Source organism: Sceloporus undulatus, chromosome 8 (genome assembly GCF_019175285.1).
Source record: "Sceloporus undulatus isolate JIND9_A2432 ecotype Alabama chromosome 8, SceUnd_v1.1, whole genome shotgun sequence".
NCBI classification, from domain to species: Eukaryota; Metazoa; Chordata; class Lepidosauria; order Squamata; family Phrynosomatidae; genus Sceloporus; species Sceloporus undulatus.
In genome coordinates this window covers 30,084,557-30,110,651 of record NC_056529.1, presented here as the reverse complement: position 1 = coordinate 30,110,651, position 26,095 = coordinate 30,084,557, and the positions used below count along the sequence as shown (strand labels likewise).

Below are 26,095 nucleotides of genomic sequence, written 5' to 3'. Positions count from 1 at the left end.
TTTGCATGGATTTGTTTTAATACAATCAGTGTGGGATTGTAATTTGAATGTTGGACTAGGACTCTGAAGGACCTGGGTTCAAATGGCTGCTCAGTTGTGGAAACCCACTGGACACCCACCTTGGGTAAGTCACTCCCTCTCAGCCTCAGTTTGCAATATCAACCCCCCTCTGAACAAATCTTGCCAAGAAAACAGAGTCAACTATGAGTCAAAGTTGCATTGAAGGCACATAACAACAATTCTGTGGCTTGTTTAATTGCACTTCATCAATAATCTTTTATAATTTTGTAACATTTCTTTTTGTAAATGACTTGAACTGTATTTGCTTTAATTTTTGGAAGTCACCTTGCATTCCAAAATAAGGCATTACAGTGGGACCTCGCCAATTGTGGGCTTGCCACTGACGGATCTGAACCTCTGTGTTGTGTTTCCTCATTCATTGAGTTGCCATAATTTGAATTATCAGTGGCAAATAACAAATATGATTAGGTTACAATGTGCCAATAGATGGCACCAGAGGAAGGTGAGTTCCATAGAGAATGCTTCTGAAATAATCCCTGTTCTCTATCCAGCCCTGTTTGCTAAATAACAGTCTTCTTTTGTTTGTGTGCGATATCCTATTGCAAGCTGTGGAGGAATGCTCCCCTTACACTACGATCTAGCCACATCAACCCATGGCACACTTGTTGTGTGCATGCTATCCTGTGCTACATATTGGATTCCTTCCTTCCTTCCAAATGAATTCAGTGGGGAAAACAGGGTCATATTTATGGTGACTCTCTTCTCATGCCAAGGATCATTTTCTAGGCTCCACACCTGCTAGTTCAAACATTGCTGAAATCTCTACTCAACCTGATAGTATTAAGAACATAAGAATCTTGTTGGATCAGACTGGAGTCCTATCTAGTCCAGAATTCTCTTCTTACAGTGGCCAAGCAGATGCCCAATGGGAATCCCGCAAGCGGCACATGAATGCAAAAGCAGCCCCCTCCACGCATGTGTCCCATCGACTGATAAAAGAGAATGATGCTGCATTTGATAAGAGAGGTCATGTGTTGCCCACATAATTCGTAGCTGTTGATATGATAACCTTATCCTCTATTGACCTTTCTGATGAAACGCATTGAAAGGGTGACTTTGGGCAAGTCACATGTTCTTTGCCTTAGGGGAAGGCAATGGCAAACCTCCTTTGAACAAATCTTGCCAAGAAAACCCCATAAATTGAAAATGACTTTGAAGGCACTCAACATTTTTTTTTACTCCTCTTAGATCCAAAAAAGGTTAAAGCAGTGTTTATCAACAGAACCTGAAATGTTCACAGATACTCATTGTGTGGTCATACACATATCTCTGCTGAGGAGCCTGTCCAGACACTGAGATCATCAGGTATGTTTAGCCTGGAGAAGGGAAGGTTAAGAGTTGACATAATTTGTTGTTGTTGTTGTTGTTAACCGCCTTGGAGTTGATCTTGACTCATGACAACTCTGCGGATTAAACATCTCCAAGACTCCCTGCCCTCTACTGAAGTCCTGCAAATTCATACCTGTGACCTCCTTAATGGAGTCTATCCATCTAGCATGAGGTCTTCCTTTCATTCTACATCCATCCACCTTTTCCAGTTGTCTTTTACATTGAGTCAAGCCTTCTCATGATGTGGCCAAAATATGACAACCTAAACATTATCATCTTGGGTTCCAAGATGCTTTCAGGCTTGATCTGTTTTAGGAGCAATTCGTTTGCCTTTTTGGCTGTCCATGCTATCCTCAGCACTCTTCTCTAGCACCACATTTCCAACGAATTGATTTTCCTCTCATCCATTTTCCTCACTATCCACATCCATACATGGCGATGGAGAATACTTGTATGATTCTAACTTTAGTGCTCAGTGGTAGACCTTTACATTTTTACACTGTTCTAGTCCTTTCATAGCTGCTCTCCCTAGTCTTCTTCTGATCTCTTGGCTTGCCTGCAGTCCCCATTCTGATCTATGTTTGATCCAAGGTACGGAAACTCTTTTACTATTCTGATTTCCTCATTGTTTAGGTTGAATTTGTGTAGATCCTCTGTTGACATGCTAGCCATGTTTGAATAGTTGAAGGGATGTCATACTGGGGATGGGACAAACTTGGTTTTCTGCTGCTCCAGAAACCAAGACATGGAGCAATGGATTCCAGGAAAAGAGATTCCGCCAAAATATCAGGAAGAACTTCCTAATGGTGAGAGCTGTTTGGCAATGGAACATGCTCCCTTGGAGTGTGATGGAGACTCCTTTTTTGGATTGGGTTTGGACTGGATGACCCTTATTGTCTCTTTATGAGTCCAGCCAGTTTTGTGCATGGAATCAGGAAGGAGGGAACCATTTTGTCTTCTGCTTTGGGAAGCATAAGAAAGAGGTTGCGGCTCTGGGAGAGGCCAAGCCTCATGTTGTATCTGCCTGCTATATGAGTGTTAAAGTTGAAGAGCCTGTGAAGGGAGGAAAGGTGGAAAGTTGCAGTTTTAAATCAGCATCACAGGCATAACTGAATACATAGGTATTCAATGGTGAATGTCAGCTTGGTTTTCTCCCACATTTCTAGTTCTTTCATTCAGATTTATGAAGGCACTTGTGGGTGTTTCTCAGCTATTACTGTTAATTATTACCTATGTTCAGTAACTCATCTATGGAGTTTATCACACTGGGGCTGATTTCGACATTAAAAGCGCATCTTAAGCATCCCGCAAATGAAGCAGAAATGGCGAGTAATTGCACGAATGATCATCACACTAAATTGTGCAAATAAAGTGATATCGGAAATGCATTGGTACTGAAATTGCGAAAGTAAAAAGATGCGCGTTAATGCTTCTTTGTGACCACTTTAATAGTGAGTTTTGTGCGACGTCATGTGAAATCGTTACGCATAATTATGCCGTTTTTCTGGGATATTAACAGGATAAACTCCCGATCTCCTTCGTGTGATAAACTCCTATGAAGACTTGAATGGCTCATGACCTTTCAGCATCATGCTGCCTTGTTTTGAGGTGAAAGGGTTGGTCTACATCTCAGCTGACCTGGAGATGGGGTGTAAAGAATAAACCAACCATAATCTGGGCCACCCAAAGACCTGTTGCCGCCTGGGAACACATACTAGCATCTGTCAAGCCATCACCTTACTTAGGCCCAAAATTCTTTAAGCACCTCTCTATAGCCTGGGAGTCAAAGCGAAATTATAATAGAGAATGGTTAACAATTTGGTGTCATTTTAGGACACTTCCAATCTGTTCTTTGCGGGAGATGCTGTCCTTTGCCTAATGGTATATTAGTCCCCTTCATAGTCAGCCATGTCAGGTAAACAATCAAGAATGCAAATATGGAAGCTGTCCTTTGAGGGTGTTTTCTGGGGCTCACCATTCAGAGAATTAATGGTTATCCAAGAAGTGTTTATTTCAGTATCTCATTCCAAGAAATAACCCCCTCCACCTCTCTTCTCAGACCCCCCCCCATCCACATCCATCCCTCTGCCTCCTTCTTTCCCTGTTTGTGTGACATGATCCGGTGCTCCCACTCAGCCTGCTGAGGTGAAGCCATCCCACGTGGGTTGGCTGTAAAATTCAAAGAAGCAACATTAGCAGTCTGGGTGTGAGGCTGGAATGGTGATCCCTGTATCTTCTTTCCCTTTCTCTGCGCTTCTTTGCCAGAGTGGAACCCTTCACTTCTCATGTTCATCTACGCTTTCTCTCAGTCCAAAGAACAAACAGCCTCCCTTCACTCTGGGCACCATTACTCCATGAATCTCTCTAGATCCTAGAATAGTATCTAGGGTCTAATTCTAATCCTAGAATAGTAAAATCCTAGAGTTGGACAGCACAACAAGAACCATCTATCCAACCCAGTGGCATCCCTAGGGTTGGCGTTACCTGGGATGGCAACTCTTGGCATCACCCCCCCATTGACCGCCTCCTATCTTGCGCCATATACAATCTTTAGTGATGTTTTTCATACTAATGTTACTCATTCATTGTCATTCCTGCATATTACTGAATGTCATGGTAAACGTTGTGATGTAAACAACTTGCAAAATTGAAATTATACCTTTATATCACGTCATATGCATAGCATAAATGCATTTAAATGTACGTAGTTTCATGTGGCTAAGTAATAATAATAATGATAATAATAATAATAATAATAATAATATTTTTATTCCGCCCCTCTGTGTAACACAACTGGGCGGCTTACAGTAATTAAAACATACATTCCCACATCCCCAAATCCCACCCCCCTTAAAATACATTTAAACAGTTTGGAATTAAAACATAGCATAAAATATAGCTTAAATTGAAGTGAAAATTTGGTAAGACCGTGGTGTGGTCTGAACCTCCTGCACCTTGCCAGTGATGGCACTTGACCAACCACTTGCCACACAGGAATACACAACTAAAGCACGCCCAAAAGATGCCCATCTAATCTCTCTTTAAAGGTCTCCAAGGAAGGAGACTCCTCCACCCTCCAAGGCAATCTATTCCACGGTTCATGCATGTATCGGTTAGCTTTGCTCCTTTCAATATACATGAGTCTCTTTCATGCTAAGCAATGATAGCAGCTTGATATCACTTTCATAGCCATGGCCCTTTCCTATGGAATCCTGGGATTTGTAGTTTGTTGATGTACTCAAGATTCTTGGCCAGAGTGTTATAGCGCCTATTGAAAGTACAGCTCCCAGAATTCTGTGGGATGTAGCTTTGGAAGTTAAAGTGGTTGCAAAGTTCTATAGTGTAAAACAGGCTGCTACCCAATACATCCTGATTTAGGCTGTTTCTTTATTTTTTAAGCGTGTGTGTGTGTGTGTTGTGTGCCTTCATGTTGTTTCCGACTTATGGCGACGCTAAGGGATTTCCTTGGCAGGATGTTTTCAGAGGAGGTTTGCCATTGCCATCCTGTTCCAGACAAGGTACAAAGTGTTGGCGATTACCTTTAAAGCAGCCAGTTAGTGGTCAAGTACAGTACCTGTCTCAATAAAAAGATCTCTGCATTTGGCTTCCAAGGCAGTGGGGCAGTGAATCTGGTCCGGGGGTTTGTGTGGATTTTAAAGAGGCTGCCCAAGCAGCTGAATATCATCTTCACAAGAGATTCAGATAACAGGGTAATTCCTCTGACTTTGCCAGCTTGGAGCTGAGCCTGGCTGGTGGAGGGAACTGAGCTGTTGTATTGGACTGGTGAAATACTATGAAGCAGTGATCAGAAATTATGAGGATTTCCCCCTCTGCCTTGCTCGCCTTCTCCGAAAATCAAGGCGCAATTGAGGAAGAAGTTCAACCAGGAGCGGATTCACACACAATGACAAAGATCCCACCTTGAGCCTCTTGCATGCTGTTTGTGTCATGTGTGAACAGTAACTCAACCTGTACTGTAGGAGGGAAAGGGAGCATCCATTGCACCGGGTGCGAGATTTGCATGAGAGTGTTAAATGAAAAGTGATTTATGGCTAATGCGTGAGAACGCCCCGAGAAATTCCCCAATGACACCATTGGACAAACATTATCAAGGAGTTATGACTGCGACATCTGTCTCTATAAAAAGGCTCGGCGTGGCTTGTCTGGGGCAACCGGCCATAGCAACGTGAGCGATCAGAACTTAATGCGCCGCGCCTGAACGGCAGCCACAAGGGAAGATGACGTCCTCCATGTTCCCAAGCCAAAATGCTCTCCAGAAAAACTCTGTGCATTAGTTTTCCCGGAGGCTCTCACGCTCATAATGACAGCACCATGAAATAACACGCTTTCTCTGTGTAGCTGGAAATTATACATTTGTCTATTGTGGCTGATGAAGGGTTCTGTGAGACTCCAAAACTTGCAAACTTTGCTTGCAACAGACATTGATCCTATTAAGATATTGTGTGTCTTTTGTAAAGTGTAGCTGCTAGAACATCTTTATATTTTGCTCAAGATTTGGGATATACCTTTAAATATATATACTATGGCAATTGGCAAGAGGATAGGTAAAAAGAAAGTTATCTTATTGATTTGTTATTTGCAGATTTCATCAAGTACTCAATACCAAATCTAATTTCAGACCAGATCTAATATTAATAGATTTGGGGGAGATGCACTTGATTTATCTCCATGATAATTCTGTATTATGCGGGACCACCAAGATATGCCATGGGTTGATGGGTGCAGGATATGGATCACCACGACTCCCCATCTGAGTTCATTGGCTTGCAATCTGTCAAGCAACTCAGCTTCGTTCTCGGCTGTAACTGAGCTGCCCTAGGCATTACGTGATCTGCTTGCAGTGTGGGGTTGCGCTGGTATTGAAGGTTATATAAACGTTCCAACAGGCTTTGTTTCTGCAGCTCTCACAAAAGGAGAAGAAAGGAGACCTGGAAAGGGAAGGAAGGGAGCCAAACAGCAGCCCAACAACTGTTCCTTGGCCCTACATTATGTTGTCCAACCAACGTCAGCCGAAATGATTAAAATGCTAGCAGAGATGACTTGGAACCAGACTGGAAAGAAGAGCACACTGTGATATAATACACAGCTCCCTTGAGAACCTGGCATTCCTAAACGAAGGTGAGGGGCTTTAGCTGGAGGGTTTTCCTATGAGTTGGAGTGATCCGAGTGCCAACCTTGGAGCAGACACCATAATGTTGCCCTAGGCTGGACCCCCAGAATCACCCCTCTCATATTTGATAGCAACTTAATATTAAAAGGGACACTCAGGAGAGTGACTTGTGGATGGCCTGGGAATACCCCGCAGTGGACATCTGGCCCTAGACCAGTTGGCTCCAGCAAGGGAGGAAAAACAAGGCACCCACCACAATGAGATCACCCAAGACATCAGCAGAATCCCTTTAATCTATGGAGGGCGATGATGGGATTCTGGCCATAGGAAATGGTGGTACCTACTCACAGGGGACAGTCTTGCAAGGGCTGGAGTATGCCTTTTGTCTAAGGAAGTCATAGAATCATAGAGTTGAAAGAGACCACAAGGGCCATCTAGTCCAACCCCCTGCCATACAGGTATGCTTTGACTGAGAGTTCCTGCATGGCAGGGGGTTGGACTGGATGGCCCGTGTGGTCTCTTCCAACTCTATGATTCTATGAAGTCACACTAATCTCCAAAGATTTCCAGGATCCCTGTGGATACCAAAATCAGTGGATGCTCAAGTCCCATTAAATACAATGGTGCAGTAAAATGATGTCCCATGTATAAAATGGCCAAATCAAGGTCTGCTTATATATATATATATATATATATATATATATATATATATATATATATACATATACACATACACATACACATACACATACACATGGATGATTGAATCCGTGGATGAAGAATCAGTGGATAGAGAGGGCTGACTGTCCAAGCAATACCACTTGTCCTTCACATCTCATACTTCTGACCTTAAAGTGAGTTCAACCATTGTGATACAAATGCATCTTTAAGGCTAATACATCCGTATTAATATACCTCGGGGTCTAACTTGCAGAAGAATACAACCTGCACAAGCTGGGAGATGTCTGCTTTTAATGAATGGGATAGCGGCCAACATGAAAGAGGAATTAAACATTTTCCTTCTCTGTTCTAGACGGTCTTTCCAGTTGTGAAGAGACCTGCCCTGACCGAAGATACTGTAATCTGTCAGTGGATTTAAAATTTAGAAATCAACCAGGAGTTTATTCCCTGTGATGAGTTGTCTCTAAGTTCCTCTTAAATATCTTCTCTAAGCTGGGGCTGAACATGCTTTATTTTTAGCTCTCTGGTTAGCAACTCTTTTCCTTAAGAATCACAAGTGTCAAACTCCAGCAAAAGGGATGATCATGCATGGGAGAATTGCTATCTTTTTCCCCCAAGGCTGTCCAAAAAAAAGTGTCTTCAGTATAAAAAGAGGAAGGAGAAAAAAAATGTATAAAGTGGCGGTGAGAGCCACTCCTAAGGTATGATCATTCCTTTCTTTTTAAGTCTCTGAGTCTGCAGTTGCAGGTGACAAAATGGAACATGCATGCAGTCATACTACAAACATCATTAAGCCCAGAATGGTCTGTTAAAAAAGTCACATTAGCTTTGAAGGGATGGGGAATTGCAGCTGTAGGATCTTAGGAATGGGGAAAATTTTCCAGTGGTCTGAGCAGCACTGCCAATGAAACAAAGCAAATCCTGCCCGAACCTCAAGCCACCCTTTTGGAAAGAGATGCTGCAACATGCTCAGAATGTCTTAGCAGCAGAACCTCTGTTTCTGGGCTAAGGTTTCCCCCTTTCCCCATCCACAATCTTTACTTCATTCTGGTGCAAGGGTGGCTGGAAGTGTGATAGACCTCTGTGAGGCAATGTATGGGGATGGCTGGCTGGGGGTTAAGAGAAGCATCAGACAGGTGGTGAGGTGCCAAACGCAATGCCGTATTTGGGGCTTTGGAGTGGAAGGCCCAAGAGCGAATGCTGACCGAAGCACATTCCTGCAGCTGTGTCTCCCTCCTCTTCCAAGCTCTGTCTAAGATTAGCATGTGCGCCAACGAGGGATGCCACCTGTTCTGCTTTCGGCTGAGGCGGCCCAGCATTTAGTGACATCTCCTGCAGCGTGAGATGCCCCATTTTCTTCTTCCCAGTCAACGGCTACTGGCTGTGTGGCAGGCCAGCCCACTGGCCACTTCACCAGTGGCTTTTATCCTGGGATTAACAACAAAACAATCCCCAAGCAGCACCTTAGGTTGTGTCCAGATGGATGGCTTTTAGTGCTGGAAAAATAATTGCTTTTCCACTGGAAAGGGGGAAGAAGGGGCTTCCAGATGAGTGCTGGCATCCTGTTAGGTATTTATGTCATTGCAAAGTGACTTACAATCATATAAAGATGAATTGCGATGTTGTGCAATGCTTGTATTGTCAGGCGGGGAGCAGAGATGTAGCTACGTCTCTGAGACCATTGTGCAAATGGAGTGAACAGCTGCACAATGGTCCTGATGCATAATGTGTATTGGGATACATTACATAACAGGAATGCCCATTGTAACAGGGCACCTTGGACAGTGCCCCATTCCGCCTCATTGCAATTCACTAGCAGAGTTCTGTGGCTCATTGTAGTTCACTGGCACAGTTGTGTATCAAGTCAGAAATGTAACTTCACCATTGTAAAGTTACACATCACAGCCTCTCATGCAGGATCTGTGCATTTGCCCCAACTCATTTGTGAAACAGTTTCATAAATGAGTTGGGACAATTGCACAGATCCTGCATGAGAGGCTGTGATGTGTAACTTTACAATGGCCAACTTTACAATGGCCAAGTTACGTTTCTGACTGGATACACAACTAGATTAGTGGTCTCTTCCCTTTGTTGAAGGGAAGACCAGTGAACTAAGACCTAACCTCCACATCCTAGAATGTATTCAGGGATGCATTTGATGCATCTCTTCAGACCCAATGCATCTGAGGAAGTAGACTGAAGTCTATGAAAGCTCATGCTGCTAATTTCAGTGGTGCTACAAAATCTCGCTACCTACTAAATCTTCGTTGGAATGTCTCGTTTCTCCTAGTGATATTACACAGATTTAAGAGGGCTTGGTATAGAATGAGTATGTCTGTATTGGCTAAGTTGTAAAAATCTGATCAGCATCTTTGCATGGCTTGAGACCTGGCAGCTGGGGGACCAGAAAGAGAGAGACAGAAGAGTAAGCACAGCCCTAAAGACTTTTGCAGAAACAATATCTGTCTTGTGTTCCATAGCTGAGCTGCATCACATACATTATCCGGAGATGTATTTAGTCATTAAAATACCTTCTCTGCCTCTCTCCATCCCCCCACAAAGAGGGAGAAGATAAGTCTCTGTTTGAGGTTGTTCCCATGGCAATCTCTGATATGGGATCCCTCCTTTGCCTGCATTGTAAGCGGAGCACAGGGGAACAGATGTCTTTGGCAGGTGGCTCCGCTTGGAAATGGTGGGTGGAGGGGCAGGGATGGGAATTCCACAAAAGAAAATATGCAACCCATGGAGCCAAGGATGGATTAAGGGGATGGGAGCCTGGAGCAGTTTCAGAAAATGATGCGCTCCCCCTCTGCACATGTGTATGAGCGATCGGAGTGGTGCAGAAAATATGTGACTTGATAATGTAATAAATGCAACAACACAAAGGACAAAAGGTCTCTTCCCTCGCTGTCCCCATACACACAGACATACATTTCCTGGCTGAGATCCTGTATCACTCCACCATGTCTCTCCTGTTGCAACCCCAGGGTTCACTGTTGGACTGTGATAGCTCCTCTCCAGAGCTATTTTGTGGCTGGTGGAGAGGGAAAGGGATCACAGAAGGGTTTGGCCTTGCCCCTGTTAGCACACCCTGCGTGCCCTGTGCTGTATTTTTGGCATGTTTCATATCTCATAACATATCTAGAGAGAGCATGTTTTTGAGAGATCAATGGCTTTTCAAAAACATTTGGTCAGGTTCACAGATGAAAAGGCGAGTGCCCATCCAGGTAAACAAGACAACCAAGTTCAGACAGGTGCATCAACTGCTCCTTCCTTGCCCCAAGTCACCTGCATTTTCTCTTGCGTCTTGGGACAAAGGCCTAATTCCCACTTATGCAAGATTCGGTTTCCAATCCGAATTGATGAATCGAATCGAATTTGTAGCATGGTTCCCGCTGCATTTGTTCCTATCAGATTGTCTGGGATGGAAACAATTCAAAATAATCCGCTTGTGGTTCCCATTAACAAAAGAATTGGTTCTATTTAAACCGGTTCCTGAGGCAGTTGGTTCCCATTGACAAAAGAATCGGTTTGAGTCATTTAAAACCAAATTATGAAACTGATCCCGATTTGGTTATGGTTCCCACTTATGTTAATTCAGTTTTGATGAAAAGGAGCTTAAAAAAGTGTCTTTTTTGACGTATGTTAAATGGACAAAAATGGGCAAAAAAATGGCCCTTCCTTTCTGAATCACTTTCTGAATTCGAATTAAGTGGGAACCATGCCTGTTTAGCCTGTAGTGGCATCGCCTGGGTTCATGTCACCCCAATGCGATAACGCATGCTGTCACCTCCAGGCTTGCAATAGAAGTGAAAGAAGATTAAAACCATCATCAATAAAAAGATGGTGCAGAAGGGGATCTGGGAGCCTATGTGGTGTAGTAGTTTGAGTGTTGGACTGCCGTTCTGGAGATCAGAGTTTGAATCTTCACTCAGTCATGGAAACCCATTGGGTAACCTTGGGCGAGTCACACACTCTCAGCCCCTTTAGGATTCACCTTTAGGATTGCCTTAAGTCGGAAACAACTTGAAGGCACATAACAGTAAACCACAGAACTGGACCCAGAGGAATCAGTGGAACTTAATTTTGCTGTAATGAATTAAGTTTCCTTTTCAGTAGATCTTCTCTAAGTAGGAAAACTGTGGACCCAAGCTATCGACTCGTTCTGTAACACTATTTTTTAGAATCTGAATGTTTTAAGACCAATCTTGAGGAAAGGTTCCACTTGTTGTTACAGAAAATGAAAACAGCAACAACAAAAAACACCATCACCGCCAAGAGGAATGAATAAATGAAGCCAACCAAATGCCAGCTGATGCAGGAGGTTTAAGCCTTTTTAGGACTGATAATTCATCAAGCATTTTGATATTAAACCAGGCTCAAAGCAATCACAATGATCCCATTGTTGAGATACTTAAAGGATCAGCAGAGATGGAAAGACAAAGGCGGCCAACAGGAACTGTCCATTCGACCAGAGCCTATGTCTGTATCCCAGGAGTATTAGGGACTATGTTATCGGACAGTGTGACATAATACTCCTGTTATCAGGAGTATTATGGGGCTGTTTCCTGAGAGCAAATGCAAACCTGCTTTTCAGCCCCTGGGGATATAACACTTTATGGAACAAGAGAGGCATAAGCATGGCTGGGCCTAGTCTTGGGCACAAGGAAGGCAGAATGAGGCAGATGCCTCTGATATTAGATTTTGTACTTGCAAAAATGTAGAAAATCATGTGTTATTTAATATGTTACGGGCCTCTAAGCTTTACCCTCAACTTATCCACGGGTCAGATCAAAAGCCATAATTTTGGTACCAAAACCTGCCCTCGACTTATATATGAGGTCAGCTTATAGTTGAGTATATATGGTACATTTATTTGTGTGTTTTCTAGATCCATTGAAGCGGCCCAAAGTGTCACTAGGATGCAGTACAACTGCTAGGGATTACCTGTTTTGGCTACTTAAAAGCACCTTTATATAAAACAAACCACTGATGGGGGCCATATAGATCAGCTGTAGAACCTTGTATATAGTTTTTTGTGGGTTTTTCAGGCTATGTGGCCACGTTCTAGAAGAGGTTATTCCTGATGTTTCGCCAGCATCTGTGGCTGGCATCTTCAGAGAATGCTGGCATGGAAGAGAGTGGGATATATATAATTTGAACAGTCTTAATAATTTCAAGTTATGTGGAGAGATCTTGTAGCACCCTTAAGACTAACAAGATTGCTCCACATACTAACTCTGTAGACTAACACAGCTATATCTTTGAATTTCAAGTTATATTAAAACATCATACATATTGCTGATAAGGTAACAGTCAGAACATGGGAATAAAGTACAAAGAACAAGTGCAAGGTACATGTATGAATATATGTGTATATCTAAAATAGGACCTAGCACTCTGATTGTGTAATGCGAATGATCCCTGTGATGGCCTTTTTGTGTAGCTAAAACAATAAATAGGAATATTTCATTCTGAAGCTCCATGCTTTCCGACCGCATGCTTTTTTTTTTAAACCAGCGATGTACATAAATGTACTGAAGCTGAAGGCGGCCGTGACTTGTTTCCCCTCGGATGACCTTAGCTTATGAGCAACATGTTTCTACCCCAGCTCACCCCTCACTTTCTTTTTAAAGATCCAGCAAACAGAAGGTAGGAATAAACAGGAATGGAGTTACCTCCTTCCTCTAAAAGAGAGAAGTGAAAAGTTGTTTTGTTTGGAATCCCTTTGCTTTTCCTTGAAGGGGTCGACAGGTTGAGACCCTTTCCCCTTGCAAGATTTCTAGAAATGGACTCCAGCAATGAGTCCAAACAGCACAATTATAGTAGTTTGAATGCCCTTTAACTGGGAAGGGTGGGAGTTGGGGTCTCTAGATTTTGCTGTTGTTGTTGTTGTGTGCCTTCAATTTGTTTCCGATTTATGGTGACCCTAGGGCCCCTAAATCTATCATGGGGTTTTCTTGGCAAGGTTCTTCAGAGCAGATTGCCATTGCCATCCTCTGAGGCTGAGAGTGTGTGACTTGCCTAAGGTCACCCAGTGGGTTTCCATGGCCGAGCCGGGATTCAAACCCTGGTCTCCAGAGCCATAATCCAACACTCTAACCATTACACCACTCTGGCTCTATAGTCCTGAGAATTCTAATTGCCCCATCAAACTATAGATCCCAAGACTCCTGTGGATGGAGCCATGACAGTTAAAGAGGAATCAAAGTGATATAATTGGGCAATGAGGACATAACCTCTGCCAAAAAATCTATCGCACGGGAACCAATTAGTTGGCTGAGCTTCCCTTCAGGTTGTGATTCGGCATGTATTTAGATTGTCTCAAATCTCACTGACTAGTGAGATTTAAGTTGTGCATTTCTGAAATCACTATCTTAACTTAAAAAAAATATTATTCCATTGTTAGAATAACTATTATTCCATTATTCTGAGAAAGATACTCTTTTGAACTACAGCTCCCAGAATCCCCCTTATGGCCATTTTTTTACTCTTAAAAGGCAGAACTTGGAAAAACTACTTTTTTTGGACAATAGCTCCCCAAATCCCTCTATTGCTGGCTATGGCAGACCCTCCAACATTTCAGAGATGAAAACCGGGGCATGTGTGGCCAAGCAACATCCGAGCGTGGCCAAGTTAGGAAATGTTATGAATAAAGAAGAAGGACAAGAGGCAAGCTAGGAGATACTGCAGCAGTTTGCTTTTGCCTGATGCTGCAGGGAAGAGCAAGATCCATCCTCTTTCCTCCTTTCATTTCGGCTGAGTAGAGTTAAAGTTATATTTTCAACTCAGTTTGCTGTAATTGAAGTAAGTTGAGGGAGAACTGGGAAAATGGAAGGAGGAGAGAGAAACTGGGACATTTCAATAAGTGAGGCAATATTTGGGACTATTTCTGCCAAAGATAGTTGGAGGGTATGTTATGTGAGCTGGTGGTCTCTGGGAGATGAAGTCCAAAAAAGCCTCTTTTCCAAGCTTGGATTAAAGGTATATTTTATTATCATCCCTTTGACTCAAAACAAAACCCATAAACGTTGGTTTTGGATAGCCGATGGACCGCTGAGATCCTCCCTGTTAAAGTGTGTGAGCTTTTGCTGATACAGAGAGGCTATTTTGAGGAGATTGTCAGTTTATGTAAGGAGTGCTGACTTCAGAATTAGAAAATTTTGACTTAACCCCACAGCTTTCTTAGTGCGATCATCTCCTGCCTCTCCTTTAATATCTCTCCGCTGCTCCACCCGTTTCAGTCGGTTTTCACTCCGCTGCTTTATTTGAGACCATTTCAAGCCATATGATGAATCCGACAATTTCGCGAGAGCTCTACTGTTTCAGCCCGTAAGGAAATTCCATCCACTTCGGACGGATCAGATATCCTGTATCTCAGCTGACCCAAATCCCCTAGGCCTGACTTAGCACCATTCTTAGGGAATGTCTCAGGTCTTCCTGGGGTGGGCCATATAAGTGTCATGTTCCTGCTCCATAGCACAAGGGTTCAGCAGGGGATTCCCAACCAGAGCTTGGAAACGTTACTTTTTTTGGACTACAGTGCCAAGCACCCCGGCCAGCATGCTGGCTTCTGGGATTTGTGGTCCAAAGAGTAACCTTTCCAAGCACTTTCTCCAACTATCTTTTCCCTGTCTCTTCAATATCCAATATTGGATCCCAGTTCCCAGCATGGCTTGTACTTCAGGTACATTAATATCATCAGCAGATCAACCATATCATGGTAGCTTCTCCATGGTTCTTCAAAGTCCAGTGGGTCCTCCTTATCCACAAATATTTTATCCACGGATTCAATCATCCACGGCTTGAAAATATTCCAAAAAAAGTATAAATTCCAAATAGCAAACCTTGATTTTGCCATTTTATATAAGGAGCACAATTTAGCTCTGCTCTGGGCCCACAACAAACTCCAACTCCCAGAATTCCATAGCCTTGAGCCAGGGCAGTTAAAGTGCTGCCAAACCGGGTTATTTCTCCAGTGTGGATGCGGCCTCCATCTCAGCTGCTCTCTGCAGTTCAAAGATCTACCACCTGGAGGCGCTTCACCAAGAGCCAGCATAACACTGAACAGCTCTGAAAGCTCTCTCTGCATTGCTGAAGGCTCTCTTTCTTGTCCATTATTCTTCCTATTTACTCTGCAGCAGACTGCCCTCTGCTGATATAAAAGACAAGACAACGCTCTGCAGAGTGATGTTTTTGTTGTTGCTCTTGCGTTGGTTAAAGGTCTATTACATAAGCAATTTTGTTAGAGTTCGGATGATGCCTCAGCGGCTCCAGTGCCTGAAATGATACGCTGTGCATCATACGGCAATGGAAGACTCATGCACTCATGCACATGGGTTTGCATTTATTCATTTAGCCGTGCATATCCTGGGAAAGTCACATCCTCTCAGCCTTGGGGAAGGCAATGGCAAACCTCCTCCGAACAAATCTTGCCAAGAAAACCCCATGAGAGTGCTGCCTTAGGTTCGCCATAAGTCCGTAATGACTTGAAGGCAACAATAAGCAAGGACTCCTGGTTATCCACTCCTTTGTCATCTTCTTCGCTCCTCATTTTTGGCAATACGTAAGTGGCTAGCCATCCTAATTGTTGTCCCTGGCTTGGTTTTACCAAATGGCAAGATGTAGAGAGATCTTATAGCACCATTGAGAATGACTGAAAGAAGTTGGCAGCATGAGCCTTTGTAGATGCATCTGAGAAAGTAGACGGAAAGCTCCTGCTGCCAACTTCTTTCTTTCAGTTAGTCTCAGAGGTGCTACAAGATCTCTCTACATACTGATTCTACAGACTAACACGACTATATCTTTCAATTCTACCAAATGGCAAGAGTAGGTTGTTGGGAAATTGCCAAATTTTGTAATAGCATCATTCTGAGAACATCAAAATGGTGGGTGTCTCACAGTTTCTTTCTGCAGGTGGCAATGGTGCTGCTGCTTCTGCTGACTTTGCTGTTGTGTGCCTTTGAGTCATTTCTGACTTACGGTGATCCTAAGGCAAACCTATCATGGAGCTGAGACTGTGTGACTCGCCAAAGGTAACCCAATGGGTTTCTGTGGCCAAGCATGGAATTGAACCTTGATCCCCAGAGCCTTGGTCCAGCATTCAAACCACTGCGTCTGCTGACTACTGGTCCTCAATTTGGATTTCTGAAATTAAGAAAACTTCATCAGATGATATTGTTGGGAGGAGAGTAAGCTGTTAAAATGTTGTTGTCTTAACCAACTGTTGGGTAGCTTGGAACCCTTGAATCTGCACAACATGTGAGGGCATCCCTGGAGATGCTCCAATACAATTTGGAGACTAATTTGGACTTTCTGCCTCAAGAGCAAAAAAAATCTTTTGCCATCTCTGTGGGCAGTCCCAAAACTTAGCAGAGCTCTGAGGTCCTGAGGCAAAGCAAGTTCCTTTCACTTGAGATGTTCCTAAAATAGACAAGGGTCTTGGCACCTCTGCCTAGAAACCCTCGCTAGGTCACTTCTAGCTAAGCCCCACACAGGAGACCAGAGAGTAAGATGAGGTTTCCCTTCGGAGACAAATACGGCACTGAGTCTCCACCGTGTTCCCAACTCGGAGCCAGGGAAATTCCATCTCAGCTTGAGAGAGACGCAAGGTTTTCTGGAAAGGCAAACTGTTATAAATTATAGACGCAAATCGATGACGTTTCCTGGCTAAAATGAAAGGCAACAAGGAAAGTCTCGCTCGCCTAGCATCTATTCTGAGGCTAACAAGAGGTGGAGCAAGTGCCATCTAATTTGTTACCTGAATTACTCCCTTGCAAAGTTGAAGGACATCTTATATACCTCCTATTGGTTTGGAGAAGAGTTGAGGGTTAGATGGGCAAGATCCCAAACATGAGGGCAACCCTTGTTGTGTACCTTGCTGTCCTCAAGCTCTCCAGTTCAATTGGGAATGTTTGCTTGGAAGACCTTGCAGACCTTCCCAGTAACTTGAAAAGCCTACTTTCATGGACTGCAATTTCCCAAATGTGATCAGTGGACTGAGGTTCTTCTCCCTTAAGTCCACCCTCCCATATATATAGATATTTATATATGTAGTCTGGTGGCACTCTCCGTTTGTGTATGTGGTGCTGTTCCGGTGACATAAACAACAGCATTCATAATTTCAATACTGAAATGACCATTATCTTCAGGCCAAGGAACTTCTAGCCATCCAGATGTTGTCGGATTCCAGCTCCCATCAGCCTAAGGCAGCCTGACCAATAGCCAGGGAACTGTAATGTTAAAACATCTGTAGGGTTATAAATCCCTCAGTCCTGAAGGGAAATCATTTACATCACGGCCTAAATCCTTTTGTTAGTTCCAACTAGAATTCAATTAATGGGGTTTATCTATGTATTGACTCACCTAGTAGGATTTCTAGTTTGGCGAGGCCTGGTCTATCAGAGCGCTCTGGTGCCTCACCAAACTAGAAATCCTAGTAGGATAAAGTCATGGCAGTTAAAGTGGTATCAAACCGCTTTAATTTTGCAGTGTGGATACATCCAAAATCTGTTATAAAGGATGTAAATCAATATATTTCTTAAGAAGTTAAGATATCATATTTGACTACTTGAACAATTTTAAGCCCTTTTACAGATGCTTTGAGAGGCTTATATGGGTTGTGTTGTATGATTTTAACTTTTGTATGATTTTTTATCTTAACTTTATAGTTTCAACTAGATGATTTTAATTGTGAAGTTGAAGGCTTTCATGGCTGGCATCCATAGTTTTTTGTGGGTCTTTCAGGCTATATGACCATGTTCTAGAAGAGTTTATTCCTGATGTTTTGCCAGCATCTGTTCCTGGTGAAATGTCAGGAATAAACTCTTCTAGAACATGGCCACAAAGTCCGAAAACCCCACAAAAAACTATTATTTTAATTGTTTTTAATTTTTAACTGGGAAGTTTTTGAGACATTTTTATCAGGTTAGCCGCCTTTGGTCCCTTCCTGGGATCAAATGAATGAATGAATGAATTTGGGAAATGTGTTTTATATTGGCGTAACCCGCATCTTACTTGTTTATCCTGACTTCTGGAGGGGAGGCTGTGTGTGTGAGTGTGAGTGTGTTATTTCTGGGCAGGTAACAAGCTGGGAGCAAACACATCCAGGCAATTCTAAATTTGTCCTCGAGGATTGGGTTACCCTTGGTCAAGTTGCATAATGGTAAGCGGAGTAACTGGACACGATCCAGTGCACAGGGAGGGATGAAACTGGCCCTCTCTCCCCTCCAGCGAGTGCGGATTTGTATCAGCAAGAAAGAGAGATCCCATCAACTTCTGGGGCGAGTAGCTGAAGAGGTCTGTGCAGTTTGATACCCACATTCTTGGGAAATGAATCATTCTTGAAAACAGACATACAATCCCTTCAGTGCATGGAAGCTGGTGATGAGACACATGCAAACAACAACCCTAGTTTAAAGCAGGATCTGTGTCGACTTCGGCTTCTGTACTTATATGGTTTCGGTCTCTGTAAGGATGGCATGCTGAAACAGAAGGGGCTTTCACAAGGATTACTAGACAACACCACACACTCCAAATCACACGCACATTTCTTCCGTCTTTGAGTTTGAACAGAGGGGTTTGTGCTTCCAGAAGGAAAGTTGCTAGGAAATACTAGTTTGGGACTACAACACCCAGCATTCCTCAGCAGCCTGACTAGGGGATCCTGGGAGCTGTGGTCCAAAACAGACATTTTGCAAGCTCTGAAAAGGAGGCATAATTTACAACCCACGTTCTCAGTGGAGACGGTGACTCCACCATGAGTCTCCATCCAAACATTAAGGGACCAGTCCCATATGCGAAACCTATTTTGGGGACAGTGTCTTGGGTAAGCCACTTAGGGCCTGAACAGACAGGCTAAAATAAACCTGCTTCGGGTCACTTTGGAGGTATGCTGTTTAAGCGATACATGCATCTTAAGAGGCCAGAAGCTGCACCAAAGCTGATGACTCTCTTACTCACATCTGAGTTTATTTTAAGTGAACATCACATTAACTCATCACACTTCTATCAACTGTTTCTCCCCCTTTCTTTTTCTCTCTTCTAGTATGTCTCATCTGATCAGCCTGTGAGTAGACAACTATATCTCCTCTGCATGGAAAGGCAATGCAATATCTAGCAGAGATGAATGAAAGGGAGAAAATAAGGAGGTATGCTTGACAGCATTGTCTCATCATAGGGTTTTCACGGTAAAAGGTTTTCAGAAGTGATTTACCAGTGCCTCCTTCTGTGCATTACTAGCAAGAGTAACCTCAAGTGCCACTGCTGTTGTGTCTGAGAGAATCTGTGCCAGTGCTGCTTTCATCCCAGTAGCTGTTGGGCACATGAGTCTTTTTATGCTCTCTATGTGCGATTTCTATGGGTGAGTGTGAAAGGTGGACCGTAAGGAATCCTGAAAGGGAGAAAATACATCTGAGGATAAATAATACTGTGGACTGCCAAACTTTCCAGTCAATGCGTTCTTTCTAGAGCCATTCAAGTCTGAACTCCCCTTAGAAGCCAAAATTACTAAATTCAGACTTGTACTTTAGGCATATTATGAAATGACATGACACCTTAGAAAGGATAAAGCTTTGCAAAATGGGAGACGTTAGGAAAAGAGAAAGACAGTTCTACAAGTGGCTGGATTGAATTAAAGAAACCATAGTCCTGAGTTTGCAGTGGGGTTTCAATTCAAGTTTAGGGGCAGAAATCTGAGACTTAGGGAGAACCTTTGGTGTTATCATTTAGCATTATGTTTAACGCATTAAGTAAGTATTGCTCACAGCTTGTCATTCAAAATACACACACATGAATGAATGACAACACTTGGTAGATCCAAAGTGCAGCATTCGAAGAAGGGTATTTTTGGACTACAGCTCCTAGAATCCCTGGCTGGAGCATTCTGGGAATTGTAGTCCAAAAATGCCTCACTTCTCCAAGCTTTGCTAAACGCCAGTGTTCGCCTGCTGTTTGCAGCAAGCAATTTCCTAATGCGTAAACCCTTTCCGAGCCTTTAAAGATTGATGGCTGGGATTAACTCCATCTGCAGACAGGGGAACGGACAAAGCTAACTGGCAATTCCTCCCGTGACTGGGATTTAGGAGGGGATCTGCGGGGATATATTGATGGCATCTGAAGATTTAGGGGCCTTCGCTGAGCGGTCACAGCTGCCATTGGCATTTGGGGGATCAAGAGTAAGCAGGTTCTCATTACTATCTCCTTCAGGAGGTTGGAAGAGGGGCTCTGAGTAACCCAGTATCTTGTGTGTCTCCTGAGTATTCCAGGGAACACTGGTGGGCCAGAAAACTAGCCAGAGACAAGGTTACTCATGAGCAACAAGTGAGATCTGCAATGCAAAGCCACAGTGTCATGGTTCATCCTAGGAGGGGTGCTGATGCTCCAGGGCCCTGATAGTGGCAGCTGCAACTTCTGGGAGGATGGATTTACTGTACTCCAGGTTTTGATTCAAACCTTAAAAGAGTTAACCAAGTGTTCAACCTATATGGGAACAACAATCTGGATAGCTCTTTTAAAGATCAGTCTGGAACCCAGAGTGAATTCACTAGTCCAATGATACAAAGGATTCGGGGAGGGGGTGTCCGCCAACCTACCAACCATGCCCTTTTCCAGGGTTCTTCATTTGGGCCGCATCCACGCTGCCATAAGTCAGAAATGACGTGAAGACACACAACAAAATGTAAATTTGAACATTTGAGCCATGCCCAAACCTCTCCAAAGACAACAGCCCACACCACCCTGAACATACCCAATCTTATTTGATTTTGGAAGCCAAGCAAGAAGTGGCTAATATTTGGATGGAAGAGCGGCAGGTAATACCAGAAAATCCCATGCATGGCAAGGAAAGAATCCTGCCTGAAACCCAGGAGAGATGCAGTTGCTAGTCAGAGCTAACTATATTGGCCTAGAACAATGATGGTGAACCTTTTAGAGTCCGAGTGCCCAAAGTGCAACCCAAAACCCACTTATTTATTGCAAAGTGCTATGTTCCTCTAGCTTTCTAGTAACAAACTCTGGCAAACTCTGTGCTGGGGCGATGGCACATGTGCCCACAGAGAGGGCTCTGAGTGCCACCTCTGGCACGCGTGCCATAGGTTCGCCATCACTGGCCTAGAAGATAGACCAATGCATTCCCTATATTCTTGTGCTAGCCAGAGATGGAAACAGTATCAAAAAATACCCTCCAAAATGGCAGAAAAACATGGTCCTCAGGGTCAAAATATCCTGAGGAGAAGAATATTGGACTGCTGAATCTTCATAGTTTTTTTCTGCACAGTTGTTTTGCACAAAGAATGGACTTCTCCGTGGAAACAACCTTTTCTGCATGGACAATAATATTTCTGAGCCTAAATATTTTTTGCCATAGAAAAGGATGTTTCTTGTGTTAAAAAGGCTGTTTTCTGTGCAAAACAACCACCGGTGAACTTTGCACCGAATCAGACTTTCTTGCAGTGGGAGAATTGCTAAAATTACTTATTGCTTCCCTCAAGAAGAAAGTTACAGAGGTAGAGAAATGTCTCTGGAAGTGCTGTCTTAAGTAACTCTTCAAAGTAACTAGAAAACGTGGCTCATTCTACCAGTGACATATAGCAGCATCATTGCTGCCTTTGCAATACTTTTGAGATGCTTAGATGAAAAGAAAAACACAAAACTCATAAATAAACACAACTATCTGCCTTTCTGGACCCTCCTTGCTATTGTCTCTGTCATGATGAGAGCCTATGCTTTAAAAAGGACCACTACGTAACTGCTTATTAGTGAGAAATATTACTAGTTACAGGCAAATGAGTTGCCTATGACTTATTGATGAGTTTAAAAATGAGCATGCACACGTTTTATACTAAATGCAGCCTCCTCTTTGTCTTCTTGTGAGCTGCAGATCATAGCCGGTTTTCTTTGAAGATGTCAGAACTAACTACGCAAAGTGAGGAGGAGTTTCAGCAGATCTCACATGCCTCTCAAAGTAATAATTTTGCATCTGAGTCATCATCTTTGGATCCATCTCCAACAGTTCAGAAATAGCTCAATGCCTCTTGGGAATCAACTTTTTTCTTAAATGGCAATGTTGCATCACATCACATCTTTAGAAATCTCATCTCTTCCCCTACACCCTTCATCTGTGCTTTGCGTTTCTTCACAATGGCCAAGTTTTGATCCTTTGGCCAGAGAGTGACTTGGCTCTGAGCGCATGCAGACTTTGGTCACCTTTGGCTGAGTCACATCCTCCATTTAACTCCTATTTTAAAATGACGATAGGAATCAGCCTCTATTAATGATGCCATCTTGTGCCATGTCTGCTTGCTGGGTCCCTGAGTTGAAAGTTCATTTGCATAGCAGGAAAGAATGTGAACAATACGAGCAATTTCAGTGTGCAAAGGATAAAGTTCACGGGGAATTAAAACCAGCCGGCTTGTGAATTGATGTGGGAGTTGTCCCTGGGTTCCAGGGGCAGCTAGTGTGTTTCTTATCAATGGGCTTTTCCTTTGCTTAGAAGCAGCAGGAAAGGAAGGGCAATAATAGGTAAGTTACAGGGAAAGTCAAGTCAGTTCAGGTCATTCAGGGGGAATCACTGAACCATAGAATTGGAAGAGACCCCAAGGACCATCCAGTCCAACCCCATTCTGCCATGCAAGAAATCACAATCAAAGCAACCCTGACAGATGGCCATTCAGCCTCTGTTTTAAAACCTCCAAAGGAGACCTCATCACTTTCCAAAGTGTCGTGAGGTTCTTCCTAATGTTTAAGTGGAATCTCATTTCCTCTAGTTTGCATCCGTCGCTCCATGTCCATTGCTTCCAAGGCTACCATTTTGGTGTTGAGGTCTCTGCGGGATACTGAGACCCAATCTGGATTGATTTCCAAACTGCATTGTGCATCAGCCCCGGATGAGTTAGGAAATGACATGTTTCCCTATTGGCTTCTAGTGGGGGCAGGTAGATCAGTGTTTCTCGGGCTATTGACCTTCAAGACTATTTTCCCCAAGAACTGGTACTGTAGTTGTACCCAATGATCATGATTGTTTATTTCCTTGAAATGCTCTGAAGACCAAAAGCTGATGGCACTGGTCTAAGGATGATGCCTTTGTGTTGCACTGATGCGGATCAGCCCAGATCACTTCTGTCTAGAAAGGTTGGACTATAATGGCCATTACTCTCTGCTGCTCTCCAGGTGAATCTCAGACCCTTGGGCCAAATGTAGGACTCCTTCCTAAATTCTAAATCCAGCAATGTCCTCTTTGCCATGGCACCAATCATTGGGTGGTACCACTATTGTATGGGTTTTTCCCATTCGAAAAGATTGAAATGACTCACTGAAGACTTTGTTTCATTACCGTCAGCAAGATCAAATATGCTGTCATTTTTTTACCGCACCCTTTGTGACTTTGGCCCCATTTTTCACTGGGACTCTGCCTCCTAGTACCTGTCATTTTATCCTTCACTTGATGCAGAAAAATACCTGGGATCTGCCCTCTTGACCACTGGGCTATTACAGAATACCGAAAACTGTGACTTTTGTGCATTTAGGCCCTATACAGACAGGCCAAAATAAAGCTGCTTCAGGTCACTTTGGAGGTATGGTGTTTCAATGATGCATGCGTCCTAAGAGTCTGAAAGCTGCACCAAAGCAGTCCTTAGGACTGGAGTGTGGCTTTGGTGCAGCTTCTAGACTCTTAGGATGCATGTATCATTTAAACAGCATACCTCTAAAGTGACTCGAAGCAGCTTTATTTTAGCTTGTCTGTATCAGGCCATAGTCCTGTTCTGGCAGGGAATTAGTATTGTAGCAAAGTTGTGACTGTTAGCCTAAAAGCATGAGCCCATCTGGCTTCTTTTGGCTTGGTTGCTCTGCCGATACCTTTGTGGCAACAGAGCAATAAAGCCAATAGAACGGCAACTTTTCTGCTTTCTCAAGACCACCAAGAACAGTTCAGCCACTTCATTCTGGAGACTTTTCACTCTCCACGATTATAGCACTATTATTCTACTTTAATTGCAATGGTCCCATCCTCTGAAATGCTGGGATTTGCAGTTTAAAATTCCTAGCCAGAGTTTTAGTGCCTCCCCAAACTAGAAAACCAAGCTTTCCATACGACGGTAGTTAAAGTGGAATCATAAAGTGAAATAGTAGTATATAGCATATAGTGTGTACACTAATATAGTGTGGAAGGCCCTTCTTCTCATTCCAGAGAATGTGCCTCTGGACTGAAACAAGAAAATAAAGCCACCTAGGCAAGTCCGCACTCTCGGCAAGAACAAAACAAATTCTTTGCACGGTTGCCAATGTTTATTTTAAAATCTGTTTTAAAAAGTAATTTCCTTTTCTGGGTGTATGGCTCCTTTTTGGAATGTCAGCAATTCCTCTCCAGAGAGTTAATGCTTCCCTCTAAGGGTTAGACTTTGCTCCTTGGCTTTCGTTTCCTTCCTGGTCTGATGAAAAACCTGTTAATGCAACACTGGACTCTTTTTGTCCTGGTTCTTTCTTCCAGATGCTGGAGCCCGATTATTTATATCTGGATCCGGTGCCGACCTGGAGAGAATCCAGATGATCGCAGTGATCCAAACCTAAAGGACTGGGAAATCCAATATGTTGCTGCTTCGAAGTAAATCCAATTGCTTTCGTTTTTGAGAAACCAGAAATGACTTTCAGGTCACTTTCAGTTTTGTCGGAGGTGATTAGTAAGTTTACAATGGGAGATGGCCACCAAATTCTCTGTGTGGTTGTCATTCCCCCAGAATAGACTGGACTGGAACTGATCCAGTCATGAAACTCTGGCCTACATTGCAGGGTTGTTGTGAGAATACGACAATAGGGAGAAGGAACAACCTGTATGCTGTCTTGATCTCATTGGAGAAAAGGTGAGATAGCAGTGTCACTAATAAAATAAAGATGCATTTCAGCACATAAGGAGTTGGAAATTCAGAAGTCAGAAGCTGAAGGCATTCCGTTTTCTGCGCTGAGCCAATTAACATTGCCTAAGAAAAGCTTTTTAAACACTTCCCACTCACAAGCGCAGTGCAAGCAAGTTGGTGGCAATCGCAGTGCATAATTAGGAACGGTGCAGCTGTTAAGACATAACCCACAACATGTTTGCATATTGATATATTTCCTCTCCTTTTCGGCAGTTCAGGAAATACGCCCCTTTTGAACGCTTAGATTCCTTCGAACGTATTTTCTGCAACATGAAACATGTTGTTACCAATTGACGGTTTTTGCATTTCAGGTTAACTGGCCTTCAAGAAATGGTCGGTTATCTCAGTTGATGGTGATGCAAAGATAAAGTTGGCATGGTTTAATTTTCCAATACACACCAAAGCCATAGTGTGACTGATAAGGAAAATGCAAAATATTCAAGAGGTTTTGGCTGAGATGAGTGGAAGATCCCATGTAAAAATTTTCCTCTTGCACTATGAATCAGGAAAACACATATTTCACTGGGTTTGCTGTTCTGACCAGGACTGAGTCTGGATTCAACCCTAAAAGTTAGTGGAGTAAGGATTGCTTCCCATTTCAGGAGAAGAGCTTCACCGGTTTGTGCAGAATAAATGTACTGTATTATTATGGGTGTAAAATGGGATTATGAAGTTCTTCATTGAGGCCGACTATTCTGAGCATCAATGTTATCTCTCAGCATGATATTTTTTTATTGGCTAACCACATTTCTCCCTCCACGTTGCTCTTTATTGAGAGGCGTTGAAATATTACGAGGTGCAGCAGGCTGTTAAATAAACACCGACAGCGTTCAAAGCGGATTCTAGTGAAGGATTTAGACTCTCTTGTGTTCAGTTTCTCATCAGTTTCAGCCCTTTACGAATGCACATATAAATCCTAGGAAGTAGTGAAATGCTTGGACTTTTTTATGGGTTAGGAGTGTGA

General features: G+C 43.1%; 1 long non-coding RNA gene across 2 annotated transcripts; it reads left to right on the top strand.

Moving 5' to 3' along the window:
• The first annotated feature begins 1,234 nt into the window (after window positions 1-1,234).
• LOC121914650 lies at window positions 1,235-25,353 on the top strand. 2 transcript variants are annotated; one of them, XR_006100555.1, is made up of 4 exons: window positions 1,235-1,386; window positions 19,269-19,371; window positions 22,101-22,184; window positions 24,708-25,353. It is a non-coding gene; the product is annotated as an uncharacterized LOC121914650 (long non-coding RNA). The 2 variants fall into 2 exon arrangements; XR_006100554.1 differs by lacking the exon at window positions 1,235-1,386 and adding an exon at window positions 6,336-6,549.
• The last annotated feature ends 742 nt before the right edge of the window (window positions 25,354-26,095 follow it).